The 14,521-nt window shown below is 54.8% G+C and overlaps 2 protein-coding genes across 2 annotated transcripts in view; both read right to left on the bottom strand.

The window, feature by feature from the left end:
* The window catches only part of LOC142464337 (uncharacterized), a 222,954-nt gene extending 214,133 nt beyond the window's left edge, over positions 1 to 8,821 (bottom strand). The window contains exon 1 of the mRNA XM_075567852.1: positions 8,800 to 8,821. The gene's annotated coding sequence lies outside the window, so the exon portion shown is untranslated. The remainder of the gene's footprint in view (positions 1 to 8,799) is intronic.
* The window catches only part of LOC142463838 (uncharacterized), a 78,288-nt gene extending 69,412 nt beyond the window's left edge, over positions 1 to 8,876 (bottom strand). Inside the window, exons 1-2 of the mRNA XM_075566650.1 lie at positions 8,800 to 8,876; positions 1,245 to 1,307 (exon numbers count right to left, since the gene is read on the bottom strand). The gene's annotated coding sequence lies outside the window, so the exon portion shown is untranslated. The remainder of the gene's footprint in view (positions 1 to 1,244; positions 1,308 to 8,799) is intronic.
* Positions 8,877 to 14,521: the final 5,645 nt, after the last annotated feature.

The raw sequence follows: 14,521 nt of genomic DNA, 5'->3' as shown, positions 1-14,521 counted from the left end.
CTTGCTTGTTAATTGTTTCCTATGTTTGTATATTGTTTTTGTCGTTTTTCCCCTATTGTTTTGAGCTGGGACTTCTAACAGCGCTGTAATCATCATTGCGCATGTCAGAACCGACCAACAGGTACACTGTGCCTTTTAATCAGGACAATAAATGTCATGGACTTTCAGGGTCTGAATCATTAACTTTTTCCCCCTGAGGAAGGAAGGTTTACTTCCGAAACGCGTAGGGTGGGTATCTGCTGGCCCTGCTGCCTACTCTGGTGACCATTACCGACTGAACTACATCGTGCATGCTGTTTGAAAGTCAGAACGCGGCGAATCTGCCGCTGCTGTTTAGATCCTTGGCGAGATCCCCGTTTGGCGAATCTGTGGAGGTGGTTCCCCTTGCTCCCGAGCTGACTGCACACCGAGGTGGTTCCCACTGCTCCCGAGCTGACTGCACACCGAGGTGGTTCCCCCTGCTCCCGAGCTGACTGCACACCGAGGTGGTTCCCCCTGCTCCCGAGCTGACTGCACACCGAGGTCTGAGACTGCATGACCGGGAGGCGAACAGCATAGGAGGGAGAACTGAGGGGTACTACAATCGCAACACACAGGAGACGCCACGAGCTGGTTCACGTACACGAGAGGGGATACTCTCTGACTTATCCACTGCTCAACATTATCTCACGTCTGGTAAGCGGTCACTTCAGCTACAGCAGCAGTTTCTCTAGCAGACCTAATTTCTGTCTAAATTATGGTTATGTCCTAATATGTTGTTTAACAATAATTGTATATTAATTGTGTATTAAATGTGTTTTAATTACCTGTTGTTTTCTCCCAGCTCTTTGTTTTAGTTTTATTATTTATTTATATATTTTGTGTTTTAATTGGTTCACTGTATTGACTCAGTGCCCATTGTTTTACAATATTACGCTATATGTGTTTTTATTTTGTTTCCAATTATATGATATCGTCTTCATTTTGGAGCACATCCCTACACCTGATCCAGCATCTGATCCGGGTTGTATATATCCTTTTATTTTTGGGGTTATGTGCGGGGCGCCATAGATATAATATTTGTGTCACATGCGCTGGCTCATGTGCTACATACAATTGCTTCCTTGCTGGATAGCTCAGTTGTGGTGTTAATGCCAAGGTCGTGGGTTTGATCCCCACACTGACCATTTTGCAGGTTTCTTTGCATTTATTCTGTGTTTTATAAGAGGTTATGAGGATGTAAAAGTTTAAATTGATAAACATACCATGAATCGCTCCCCAGGGTCTTCTCAATCACGCTGCTCCCTTCCTCCGTTAACATGAGAACACTGAAAAATTAAGTGATTTATCTTAGTATATTGCAATATTAGGAACATTTTGTATGGAGCAGAATTATTAGCACAGGGAAATAAAAGAAAAATAAAGTCGATCATAAGTGCAATTTTTTAAATATTTAATCAACATTCATAATAAAAAAAAATTCTACTTCACTGTGCCCCTCTCTCTCCCCCTCACTGTGCCCCTCTCTCTCCCCCTCACTGTGCCCCGCTCTCTCCCTCACTGTGCCCCTCTCTCTCCCCCTCACTGTGCCCATCTCTCCCCCTCACTGTGCCCCTCTCTCCCACTCACTGTGCCCTCTCTCTCCCCCTTACTGTGCCCCTTCTCTCCCCCTCACTGTGCCTCGCTCTCTCCCACTCACTGTGCCCCTCTCTCTGCACCCCTCTCTCTCCCCCTCACTGTGCCCCTCGCTCTGCACCCCTCTCTCCCCCTCACTGTGCCCCTCTCTCTCCCCCTCACTGTGCCCCTCTCTCCCCCTCACTGTGCCCCTCTCTCCCCCTCACTGTGCACCTCTCTCTCCCCCTCACTGTGCACCTCTCTCTCCCCCTCATTGTGCCCCTCTCTCTCCCCCTCACTGTGCCCCTCTCTCTCCCCCTCACTGTGCCCCTCTCTCTCCCCCTCACTGTGCCCCTCTCTCCCCCTCACTGTGCCCCTCTCTCCCCCTCACTGTGCCCCTCTCTCGCCCCCTCACTGTGCCCCTCTCTCGCCCCCTCACTGTGCCCCTCTCTCGCCCCCTCACTGTGCCCCTCTCTCTCCCCCTCACTGTGCCCCTCTCTCTGCGCCTCACTGTGCCCCTCTCTCCCCCTCACTGTGCCCCTCTCTCTGCGCCTCACTGTGCCCCTCTCTCTGCGACTCACTGTGCCCCTCTCTCTGCGACTCACTGTGCCCCTCTCTCCCCCTCACTGCTCTCTCTCCCCCTCACTGTGCCCCTCTCTCTGTCTGCACCTCTCTGGCTGCACCTCACTGTGCCCCTCTCCCTGCGCCTCACTGTGCCCCTCTCTCTGCGCCTCACTGTGCCCCTCTCTCTGCGCCTCACTGTGCCCCTCTCTCTGCGCCTCACTGTGCCCCTCTCTCTGCGCCTCACTGTGCCCCTCTCTCTGCGCCTCACTGTGCCCCTCTCTCTGCGCCTCACTGTGTCCCTCTCTCTGCGCCTCACTGTGCCCCTCTCTCTGCGCCTCACTGTGCCCCTCTCTCTGCGCCTCACTGTGCCCCTCTCTCTGCGCCTCACTGTGCCCCTCTCTCTGCGCCTCACTGTGCCCCTCTCTCCCTCTTTGCGCCTCACTGAGCCCCTCTCTCTGCGCCTCACTGTGCCTCTCTCTGCACCTCACTGTGCCCCTCTCCCTGATCCTCACTCTGCCCCTCTCTCCCTGCACCTCACTCTGCCCCTCTCTCCACCTCACTGTGCCCCTCTCTCCCTGCACCTCACTGTGCCCCTCTCTCTCCACCTCACCGTGCCCCTCTCTCTCTGCACCTCTCTCTCTCTGCACCTCACTGTGCCCCTCTCTCTCTGCACCTCACCGTGCCCCTCTCTCTCTGCGCCTCACTGTGCCCCTCTCCCTGCTCCTCACTGTGCCCCCTCTCTCTCTGCGCCTCACTGTGCCCCTCTCCCTGCGCCTCACTGTGCCCCTCTCCCTGCGCCACACTGTGCCCCCTCTCTCTGCGCCTCACTGTGCCCCTCTCTCTGCGCCTCACTGTGCCCCTCTCTCTGCACCTCACTGTGCCCCCTCTCTGCGCCACACTGTGCCCCTCTCCCTGCGCCTCACTGTGCCCCTCTCTCTGCACCTCACTGTGCCCCTCTCCCTGCGCCACACTGTGCCTCTCTCCCTGCGCCTCATTGTGCGCCTTTCTCTGCGCCTCACGGTGCCCCTCTCTCTGCGCATCACTGTGCCCCTCTCCCTGCACCTCACTGTGCCCCTCTCCCTGCACCTCACTGTGCCCCTCTCCCTGCACCTCACTGTGCCCCTCTCCCTGCGCCTCACTGTGCCCCTCTCTCTGTGCCTCACTGTGCCCCTCTCCCTGCACCTCACTGTGCCCCTCTCCCCCTCACTGTGCACCTCACTGTGCCCCTCTCTCCCTGCGCCTCACTGTGCCCCTCTCTCTGCGCGTCACTGTGCCCCTCTCCCCCTCACTGTGCACCTCACTGTGCCCCTCTCTCTCTACATCCCACTGTGCCCCTCTCTCTCTGCATCCCACTGTGCCCCTCTCTCTCTGCTCCTCACTGTGCCCCTTATTCCCCCCTCCTCTCCTCACTGTGCCCCTTATTCCCCCCCTCTCCTTACTGTGCCCCTTATTCCACTTCTCACTGTGCCCCTTATTTCCCCCCCCCTCTCCTCACTGTGCCCCGTATCCCCCCCTCTCCTCACGGTGCCCCGTATTCTCCCCTCTCTCCTCTCCTCACTGTGCCCCTTATTCTCCCCCCCTCCTCACTGTGCCCCTTATTCCCCCCCTTCCTCTTCTCACTGTGCCCCTTATTCTCCCCCCCTCCTCTCCTCACTGTGCCCCTTTCCCCCCCCCTACTCTCCTCGCTGTGCCCCTTATTCTCCCCCCCCTCTCCTCACTGTGCCCCCTATTCTCCCCCCCTCTCCTCACTGTGCCCCTTATTCTCCCCCCCCTCTCCTCACTGTGCCCCTTATTCTCCCCTCTCCCACTCACTGTGCCCCTTATTCTCCCCCGCCTCTCCTCACTGTGCCCCTTATTCTCCCCCCCCTCCTCACTGTGCCCCTTATTCTCCCCCCCCTCCTCACTGTGCCCCTTAATCTCCCCCTCTCTCCTCACTGTGCCCCTTATTCTCCCCCCTCTCTCCTCACTGTGCCCCTTATTCTCCCCCTCTCTCCTCACTGTGCCCCTTATTCACCCCCCTCTCTCCTCACTGTGCCCCTTATTCTCCCCCCCTCTCTCCTCACTGTGCCCCTTATTCTCCCCCCCTCTCTCTCCTCACTGTGCCCCTTATTCTCCCCCTCTCTCTCCTCACTGTGCCCCTTATTCTCCCCCCCTCTCCTCACTGTGCCCCTTATTCTCCCCCCCTCTCCTCCACTCACTGTGCCCCTTATTCGCCCCCCCCTCTCCCCCACTCACTGTGCCCCTTATTCTCCCCCCTCTCTCCTCACTGTGCCCCTTATTCTCCCCCCTCTCTCCTCACTGTGCCCCTTATTCTCCCCCCTTCTCCTCACTGTGCCCCTTATTCTCCCCCCTCTCCTCACTGTGCCCCTTATTCTCCCCCCTCTCCTCACTGTGCCCCTTATTCTCCCCCCTCTCTCCTCACTGTGCCCATTTCCCCCCCTCTCTCCTCACTGTGCCCCTTATTCTCCCCCCCTCTCTCCTCACTGTGCCCCTTATTCTCCCCCCTCTCCTCACTGTGCCCCTTATTCTCCCCCCTCTCTCCTCACTGTGCCCCTTATTCTCCCCTCTCCCACTCACTGTGCCCCTTATTCTCCCCCCTCTCCTCACTGTGCCCCTTATTCTCCCCCCCTCTCCTCACTGTGCCCCTTATTCTCCCCCCTTCCTCACTGTGCCCCTTATTCTCCCCCTCTCTCCTCACTGTGCCCAGGACATACTTGAAAACGAGAGGTAACTCTCAATGAATTACTTCCTGGTAAAATATTTTATAAATAAACTGTGCCCCTTATTCTCCCCGCCCCCCTCTCTCCTCACTGTGCCCCTTATTCTCCCCCCCCCTCCTCTCTGTGCCCCTTATTCCCCCTTCCTCTCTTCACTGTGCCCCATATTCCCCCCTCCTCACTGTGCCCTTTATTCCCCCCCTCCCCTCCTCACTGTGCCCCTTATTCCCCCCCACCTCTCCTCACTCTTTATTCCCCCCCTCTCCTCACTGTGCCCTTTATTCCCCCCCCTCCCCTCCTCACTGTGCCCCTTATTTCCCCCCCCTCCTCACTGTGCCCCTTATTCCCCCCCCTCCTCACTGTGCCCCTTATTCTCCCCCCTCTCTCCTCACTGTGCCCTATTCTTCCCCCCTCTCCTCACTGTGCCCCTTATTCTCCCCCCCTCTCTCTCCTCACTGTGCCCCTTATTCTCCCCCCCTCTCTCCTCACTGTGCCCCTTATTCTCCCCCCCTCCTCACTGTGCCCCTTATTCTCCACCTCTCTCCTCACTATGCCCCTTATTCTCCCCCCTCTCTCCTCACTGTGCCCCTTATTCTCCCCCCCTCTCTCCTCACTGTGCCCCTTATTCTCCCCCTCTCTCCTCACTGTGCCCCTTATTCTCCCCCCTCTCTCACTGTGCCCCTTATTCTCCCCCCTCTCTCCTCAATGTGCCCCTTATTCTCCCCCCTCTCTCCCCCTTATTCTCCCCCCTCTCCTCACTGTGCCCCTTATTCCACCCCCTCTCTCTCTCCTCACTGTGCCCCTTATTCTCCCCCCTCTCTCCTCACTGTGCCCCTTATTCTCCCCTCTCTCTCCTCATTGTGCCCCTTATTCTCCCCTCTCTCCTCACTGTGCCCCTTATTCTCCCCCCTCTCTCTCCTCACTGTGCCCCTTATTCTCCCCCCCTCTCTCCTCACTGTGCCCCTTATTCTCCCCTCCCTCTCTCTCCTCACTGTGCCCCTTATTCTCCCCCCTCTCCTCACTATGCCCCTTATTCTCCCCCCTCTCCTCACTGTGCCCCTTATTCCCCCCCCTCTCCTCACTGTGCCCCTTATTCCCCCCTCTCATCACTGTGCCCCTTATTCTCCCCCTCTTCTCACTGTGCCCCTTATTCTCCCCCCTCTCCTCACTGTGCCCCTTATTCTCCCCCCTCTCCTCACTGTGCCCCTTATTCTCCCCCCCTCTCCTCACTGTGTCCCTTATTCTCCCCCCTCTCTCCTCACTGTGCCCATTTCCCCCCCCTCTCTCCTCACTGTGCCCCTTATTCTCCCCCCCTCTCTCCTCACTGTGCCCCCTATTCTCCCCCCCTCTCCTCACTGTGCCCCTTATTCTCCCCCCTCTCTCCTCACTGTGCCCCTTATTCTCCCCTCTCCCACTCACTGTGCCCCTTATTCTCCCCCCCTCTCCTCACTGTGCCCCTTATTCTCCCCCCCTCTCCTCACTGTGCCCCTTATTCTCCCCCCCTCCTCACTGTGCCCCTTAATCTCCCCCTCTCTCCTCACTGTGCCCCTTATTCTCCCCCCTCTCTCCTCACTGTGCCCCTTATTCTCCCCCTCTCTCCTCACTGTGCCCCTTATTCACCCCCTCTCTCCTCACTGTGCCCCTTATTCTCCCCCCCTCTCTCCTCACTGTGCCCCTTATTCTCCCCCCCTCTCTCTCCTCACTGTGCCCCTTATTCTCCCCCTCTCTCTCCTCACTGTGCCCCTTATTCTCCCCCCCTCTCCTCACTGTGCCCCTTATTCTCCCCCCCCTCTCCTCACTGTGCCCCTTATTCTCCCCCCTCTCCCCCACTCACTGTGCCCCTTATTCTCCCCCCTCTCTCCTCACTGTGCCCCTTATTCCCCCCCTCTCTCCTCACTGTGCCCCTTATTCCCCCCCCTCTCTCCTCACTGTGCCCCTTATTCTCCCCCCTCTCCCACTCACTGTGCCCCTTATTCTCCCCCCCTCTCCTCACTGTGCCCCTTATTCTCCCCCCCTCTCCTCATTGTGCCCCTTATTCTCCCCCCCTCCTCACTGTGCCCCTTATTCTCCCCCTCTCTCCTCACTGTGCCCCCTATTCTCCCCCCTGTGCCCCTTATTCTCCCCCCTCTCTCCTCACTGTGCCCCTTATTCTCCCCCCTCTCTCCTCACTGTGCCCCTTATTCTCCCTCTCTCTCCTCACTGTGCCCCTTATTCTCCCCTCTCCTCACTGTGCCCCTTATTCTCCCCCCCTCCTCACTGTGCCCCTTATTCTCCCCCTCTCCTCACTGTGCCCCTTATTCTCCCCCTCTCTCCTCACTGTGCCCCTTATTCTCCCCCCTCTCTCCTCACTGTGCCCCTTATTCTCCCCCCTCTCTCCTCACTGTGCCCCTTATTCTCCCCCCTCTCTCCTCACTGTGCCCCTTATTCACCCCCTCTCTCCTCACTGTGCCCCTTATTCTCCCCCCCTCTCCTCACTGTGCCCCTTATTCTCCCCCCTCTCTCTCCTCACTGTGCCCCTTATTCTCCCCCTCTCTCTCCTCACTGTGCCCCTTATTCTTCCCCCCCTCTCTCCTCACTGTGCCCCTTATTCTCCCCCCTCTCTCCTCACTGTGCCCCTTATTCTCCCCCCTCTCTCCTCACTGTGCCCCTTATTCTCCCCCCTCTCTCCTCACTGTGCCCCTTATTCACCCCCATCTCACCTCACTGTGCCCCTTATTCTCCCCCCTCTCTCCTCACTGTGCCCATTATTCTCCCCCTCTCTCTCCTCACTGTGCCCCTTATTCTCCCCCTCTCTCCTCACTGTGCCCCTTATTCTCCCCCCCTCTCTTCTCACTGTGCCCCTTATTCTCCCCCCCTCTCCTCACTGTGCCCCTTATTCTCCCCCCCTCTCCTCACTGTGCCCCTTATTCTCCCCCCTCTCCCCCACTCACTGTGCCCCTTATTTGCCCCCCCATCTCCCCCACTCACTGTGCCCCTTATTCGCCCCCCTCCCACTCACTGTGCCCCTTATTGTCCCCCCTCTCCCACTCACTGTGCCCCTTATTCTCCCCTCTCTCCTCACTGTGCCCCTTATTCTCCCCCCTCTCTCCTCACTGTGCCCCTTATTCTCCCCCCTCTCTCCTCACTGTGCCCCTTATTCTCCCCCCTCTCCCACTCACTGTGCCCCTTATTCTCCCCCCCCTCTCCTCACCGTGCCCCTTATTCTCCCCCCCCTCTCCTCACTGTGCCCCTTATTCTCCCCCCCTCCTCACTGTGCCCCTTATTCTCCCCCTCTCCTCACTGTGCCCCTTATTCTCCCCCTCTCTCCTCACTGTGTCCCTTATTCTCCCCCCTCTCTCCTCACTGTGCCCCTTATTCTCCCCTCTCCTCACTGTGCCCCTTATTCTCCCCCCCTCTCTCCTCACTGTGCCCCTTATCCCCCCCCTCTCCTCACTGTGCCCCTTATTCTCCCCCTCTCTCTCCTCAATGTGCCCCTTATTCTCCTCCCCCCTCTCTCCTCACTGTGCCCCTTATTCTCCCCCCCTCTCCTCACTGTGCCCCTTATTCTCCCCCCCCTCTCCCCCACTCACTGTGCCCCTTATTCGCCCCCCCTCCCACTCACTGTGCCCCTTATTGTCCCCCCTCTCCCACTCACTGTGCCCCTTATTCTCCCCCCCTCTCCCTCACTGTGCCCCTTATTCTCCCCCCTCTCCCACACTGTGCCCCCTTTTCTCCCCCCCTCTCCCACTCACTGTGGCCCTTATTCTCCCCCCTCTCCTCACTGTGCCCCTTATTCCCCCCCCCTCTCTCCCACTCAGTGTGCCCCTTATTCTCCCCCCCCCCCTCTCCCACACAGTGCCCCTTATTCTGCCCCCCTCACTGTGCCCCTTATTACATAGTTATAGGGAGGGGAAGGTACAATGATAAGAGGAATAAGAGTAATTACCTGATCTGCTCCCGGGATCACAACCCTAGGTTTGGCTCACGCATGCGCAGAAGCGTCCTGTCAGACAATAGGAGCCTTGCTAGTACTGCACATGCTCACAAAACACACTGAAGTCAGAGCCGCCATCTTGGATAAGGGTTATGCCGATACAGATTTTCTGAGAGAAAAAATAGCAGATATAATAGGGCCCCCTATATGAGATAATAAGGAAATGATCAATGTTATATTTCCTCATGGATATTGAACATTATCACTTCATCAAGTAATATGACATGTCATTATGGAAAAGGGAAAAGAGAAGAAAAAAGTGCAATGTCATTATGGACACTATATTGTACCTGTATATATTCAGCCTGATCTGATACAGTGATTGCACTATGTATTTATTTCTTCAATATATTTTCTTTTTATTATTTCTATTCCTGTTTTTTGTACTGGGTGGGGGGGGGGAAGACTTTCGGGGTTGGGGTGTATTGATGAACTGATAATGTTCAATATCTATGTGAAAACATGACATTGATCAGTCTTATTAATAATTTCCTTGTTAGCTCATATAGGGGGCCCTATAACAACTTGTATTTGGGATCTTAGCCAGCTGTATTACTTAGTGTGGGCATAACCCTTGTCCAAGAAGGCGGGTCTGGCTTCAGTGGCGCTTATGAGCATGTGCAGTACTAACAAGCCTCTTATTGGCTGTGACAGCTGGATGTGACGTGCCCAGGGGATTGCCCTGATTTAGACATAACATTGGTAGCTCCATGCAGGCTTCTGCGCATGCGTCATCCAACCCTAGGCTTGTGATCACTTATCCCATGCCTCCCTTATCATTGTACCTCTCCTTCCCTATAACTATGGGGAGAGAGACATTGAGGGTAGGTGAGGGTAAGTGAGGCGGGGAGGGGGGTACAGTAAGGGAGAGAAAAAATGATTAAGAATGTAGATAAAATATTTGAAAAATTGTACATATGATTAGGACGACCAGATTTTGAAAATGAAAAACCGGTACACATAAAAAAAAAAATATTAATACAACAAATTACATTATTAAAAAATGAATATTATAATGCTATTTTTCTAATAGTGTCACCATTGATGCTGTATTATTCATTCTACCTCTTCCCATTCTCTCTTTACCTTCTCCCCCATTCCCTCTAACCCTCCCCTCCCCCATTTTCTCTCTTCCCTCCCCCCCGTTTCACTCCCTTCCTCCCCCATTCTCTCTCCATCCCCACATTCACTCTCTCTTCCTCCGCTCTTCCATTTTCTCTCAATCCCCTCCTCTATTCTCTCTCCCCCGTCCATTCTCTCTCCACCCTCCTCCATTCTCGCTACCCCTCATTCTGTCTCTGACCTGCACCGACACACAGCTACTGACCTGTGCAGACACTCACACAGCCACTTATCTGCACAGACAGACCCTGACCCTGCACTGACCCTGACCAGACACACACTGCTCAGACACTGACTCTGCACAGGCACACACTGACCCTGCACTGACCCTGACCAGACACACACTGCTCAGACACTGACTCTGCACAGGCACACACTAACCCTGCCCAGACACACACTGACCCTGACACAATGACCCTGCCCAGACACACACTGACCCTGACACACTGACCCTGCCCAGATACACACTGACCCTGCCCAGACACACACTGACCCTGCCCAGACACACACACTGACCAGAAACACTGACCCTGCCCAGACACACACTAACCCTGACACAATGACCCTGCACAGACACACTGACCCTGCCCAGACACACACTGACCGTGCACTGAGAACTGACCCTGCACTGAGACACTGACCCTGCACTGAGACACTGACACACTGACCCTGCACTGAGACACTGACACACTGACCCTGCACTGAGACACTGACACACTGACCCTGCACTGAGACACGGACACCAGCTCTGAGGAGCAGCTGCAGGGGGGCGGGGGGTGGTGTGTGTGTCCTACCTTTCACTGTGGAGCTTGGTTGGGGGGGAGAGGGGGGAAGCCATCTTGGTTGGGGGGAAGCCACCTCACCTCTGGTTCTCTCTGCTGGGGCTCCGCTGTCACTAACCCCGCCCCCACCTTCTTCAGCTGCAGTCAGACTGGCCTCTGCTCTCCTCCCTGCATTCTTGCTCTCTGCTGCCCCCACCTTCTCTGGTCAAAGCCGGGACAGCCACACAAAAATGGGACATTTTAAAGTATGTCGGGCCACCGGGACAGACCTTAAAAACCAGGACTGTCCCGGCTAAACCAGGACATCTGGTCACCCGACTTATGATCGACTGTTTTTATTTTCCCTATACTAATGTAGCCATGTATCCCCAATGGCTACCATTCTGCCCTACCTAACACCTATGCCCTTGTACAAGCGCAGGCAGTGTTAGGTTCATATCAATGCCTTTGCTGCCTATCGGGCTCAGACCTAGGACCCTTCCCTGGGTACAAAAGGGACTGCAGATCCAAATGTAGGAAGTTGTCCTTCCTCTGGTAAGAGAGAGAGAGATCCCTCCCTCAGGGTAGTGGGAACAGCTACCCCATATTCCACCAGGTATAGACCTTTGGGGCCTCAAGTCCTGGGGGTTAAGTCCAGGGACCAGAAGAAAAAGCTTTGTTGATGTGTACGGCTGCACTCAATAAAGACCAGTTGCTGCTTTTATACTTCTGTGTTAGGAATGTGAGCACACAGTGCAACAGGCGGAGCTCACGGCTCTGTCCTTACACTGCTCAGACCCTTCCGCTACAACCACGCAAGTCCCCATCAGCTGCATCACTTACCCCTCGGCATGATAGGACGCTCCATGAGGTACTTCCTCCACGCTCTACGCCGCAGTCGTCGGCACGGAACTGCCGCTCCGCGCGCACCCCACGTTGCTTCCTCTCATGCGCATGTCGGACTTACAGCACACACACAAACAGCCCCTGAACTTATCTCCGCTCAGGCTCCGCCCCCAAACACCGCACGGTTACAATTTGGCTCTTGGTGAGTGTCACCTGGGCTCTAGGAACAGCAGCCAATGGTCTGAAGCTCCCTGGGCTCCTCCAGGCACGCCCCCTCTCCTGGTTGGCTGTTCCAGCTTTATATACCCTCTCTGTCCTGTGCTTCCTCGCTCGTCATAGTTTTTGTATGGGTGTTTCACAGTGCTTGTTCTTTGATTCTCTCGGTTTTGACGCGGCTTCGCAGACTACCCCCTTTGGCTCTCGACTTCGGCTTGTTCCTGTTTACGTACCTTCTGGCTCCCTTCTACCACGGCTCTCACCTCGATCCTTCCGTACATCTCCTACCCCTGATCTCGGCAATGACCATTCTTCTGGCAAAACCGGTACCGGCAAGTATTCACACAATACTCCCCATCTAATTCCACAACCTGGACACGTCCCTCACTCTGTCGGTGTGTGTATTCATACCTACCACCTCAATTCTAGGGACAGGTCTGGTCTGCGGGCTACTCTGGCGTAACATTCTGCCTGTGACTGCAATTTATCAGGGGGAGTGCAAGATTGTTTTCCTGCAGAGACTGCACCAAGCACTGATGGGGCTTGCTGGGAATGGAGGCGCTGCACCCAGAACAAGATGAGAGCTTTATATCCAAAAGCCGGTCCTGTCTTCCCCACTACAATCAGCGAACACTTGGCAATCCTGTAAGCCTGACAGGTACAGCACAACAAGAGTACAGGTAACAGTGAAATCTCCCGTGGGGGGGGGGGGGGGAACACCTGTACACTAATTATTCTGCTCCATACAATATGTTCCTAATGTAGCGCTGTTTCCCCCACCCTATGGGAAATGTGGCGGCTACTGAGTCTGTGGTGCTTTACCTGCGGCTCACAGGGGGCCTGAACCTCCGCTGCTGGGAGCCTGGGGTGTACCTGATCCGTCCGGTGACAGCGCCTCCACCTGCAAAGGATCCGAGCAGGGTCGGATAACTCCTTCACAGGACCCAATACAATTACTAGGCAAACAGACGTATATAATAACAGTTTACTGAACGTAGATAAGAATATATAAATATATATTAAAAAAACACACAAAGAGTAGCGCTAAATACAGTAGTTGTTAGTGATTAAAGTGATAGATTTGAAAAATTATGAAAATAAATGTTAATAAAGATGATTAAATAACTTAACTGTGATGATATTACCAATTAATCAAAATAAACATATTCTATAGTGCCAAATCGTGATATTGCAATAGATATTAATATTATACACACACACACCACTGTAAGGGATCGGGGGACACGCGCCTCTCAGCGGGTCCCCGTCACCGCGAGTCCCCGTCACTGCGGCTCCCAGTGCAGTTGCTAGCTCCGGTCCCCCTCCCCATCGGCTCCTTACCTCTGCTGCTCGGGCGCCATGCCACATCCTCGCACACGCGGCTGGGGCGCGCGCACGGGAATCTTACAGAGTGCACGCGCACCCGATCCTCTAAGCCGTCCTCCCGTGACGCTGGCTCCACCCCCCATTGGCTGCAAGCGATTTCCACTACTCACCTGTCTACCCCTGGACTCAGCTTTGGACCTCACTACGCTGCTATCTCCTGCCCCACGACTCACGCTCTTGGACATTTACCTTCGGACTTCTGGCACCCCGAACGCTACTACTGCGGTTCCCCGGAACACCAACTACGTCACTGTCGCCTGAAACCGGAAAACGAGAACGCCCAGTAAAGGTAGAGGGGCTGTTACTGGGTACCATTTCTCCTTGCCCATCTTCCCCCAAAGAGCTACCGAAGAGAATCCTTCTTCCCATAACTCTCGAGGGTCCTAATCTTCGGGTAGAGGTTGAAGCCTTCATCGACTCCGGTTCTGGCGGTAACTTCTTGGATCACGACTATGCCTGCAACAACCAAATCCCGTTAGTCAAGAAGAAGTCACCCGTCGGCCTTGAGGCTATCGACGGTCGACCGCTCCAACCTGCCTTCATTATTTGGGAATCTGTTCCCCTCACCCTGACCACCGCGGATGGTCATACTGAAGTCATCATCTTCGATGTTTTCCACTCACCTACTGTCCAGGTCGTTTTGGGATTGCCATGGCTTCAGCTTCACAACCCGCGTGTTGATTGGACAGACGAACTACCGATCCAGTGGGCTCCTATCTTGAAGAAGACGGTCACTCCTCCCGTTACCGTGCTCACGGGTCTCGACACCTTCACTTCCTCTCTCTACCCTGCCGGAGGTATACCACGACTTTTTGGATGTCTTTAACAAGACTCAGACTGAAGTCCTACCACCTCATCGTTCGTACGACTGCCCCATCGAATTAATTCCTGGAACCACACTCCCCAAGTCTAAGTCGTATCCCCTTATGCGGGCCCGAGACCTACATCCAGGAGAATCTTAGGAAAGGGTTTATTCGGAATTCCACCTCCCCCACCGGGGCAGGTTTCTTCTTCGTGAAAAAGAAGGATGGCTCCTTAAGACCCTGTATCGACTTTCGTGGGCTTAACAAAATTACAGTTAAAAACCGATACCCTCTTCCTCTAATTTAGGAACTCTTTGACCGACTTCAAGGAGCCTCCATATTTTCCAAACTCGACCTAAGAGGAGTACAAAAGAAACAAATATATATGGAAGCGCAGTCAAAGGGGTACTGGTAAGAAAACACCTTTATATTAAATTGTGTCAATATACTATAATCACAAACAATAACAACAATTGTCAAATTAAACTCAAAAAATATTAATATAAAAAACAAGTGGAAGTGGGTGCAGTACTGAAAGAC

Source organism: Ascaphus truei, chromosome 12, assembly GCF_040206685.1.
Source record: "Ascaphus truei isolate aAscTru1 chromosome 12, aAscTru1.hap1, whole genome shotgun sequence".
Lineage (NCBI taxonomy): Eukaryota > Metazoa > Chordata > Amphibia > Anura > Ascaphidae > Ascaphus > Ascaphus truei.
The sequence above is the reverse complement of the archived record's forward strand: the minus strand, read 5'-3'. Positions and strand labels throughout refer to the sequence as shown.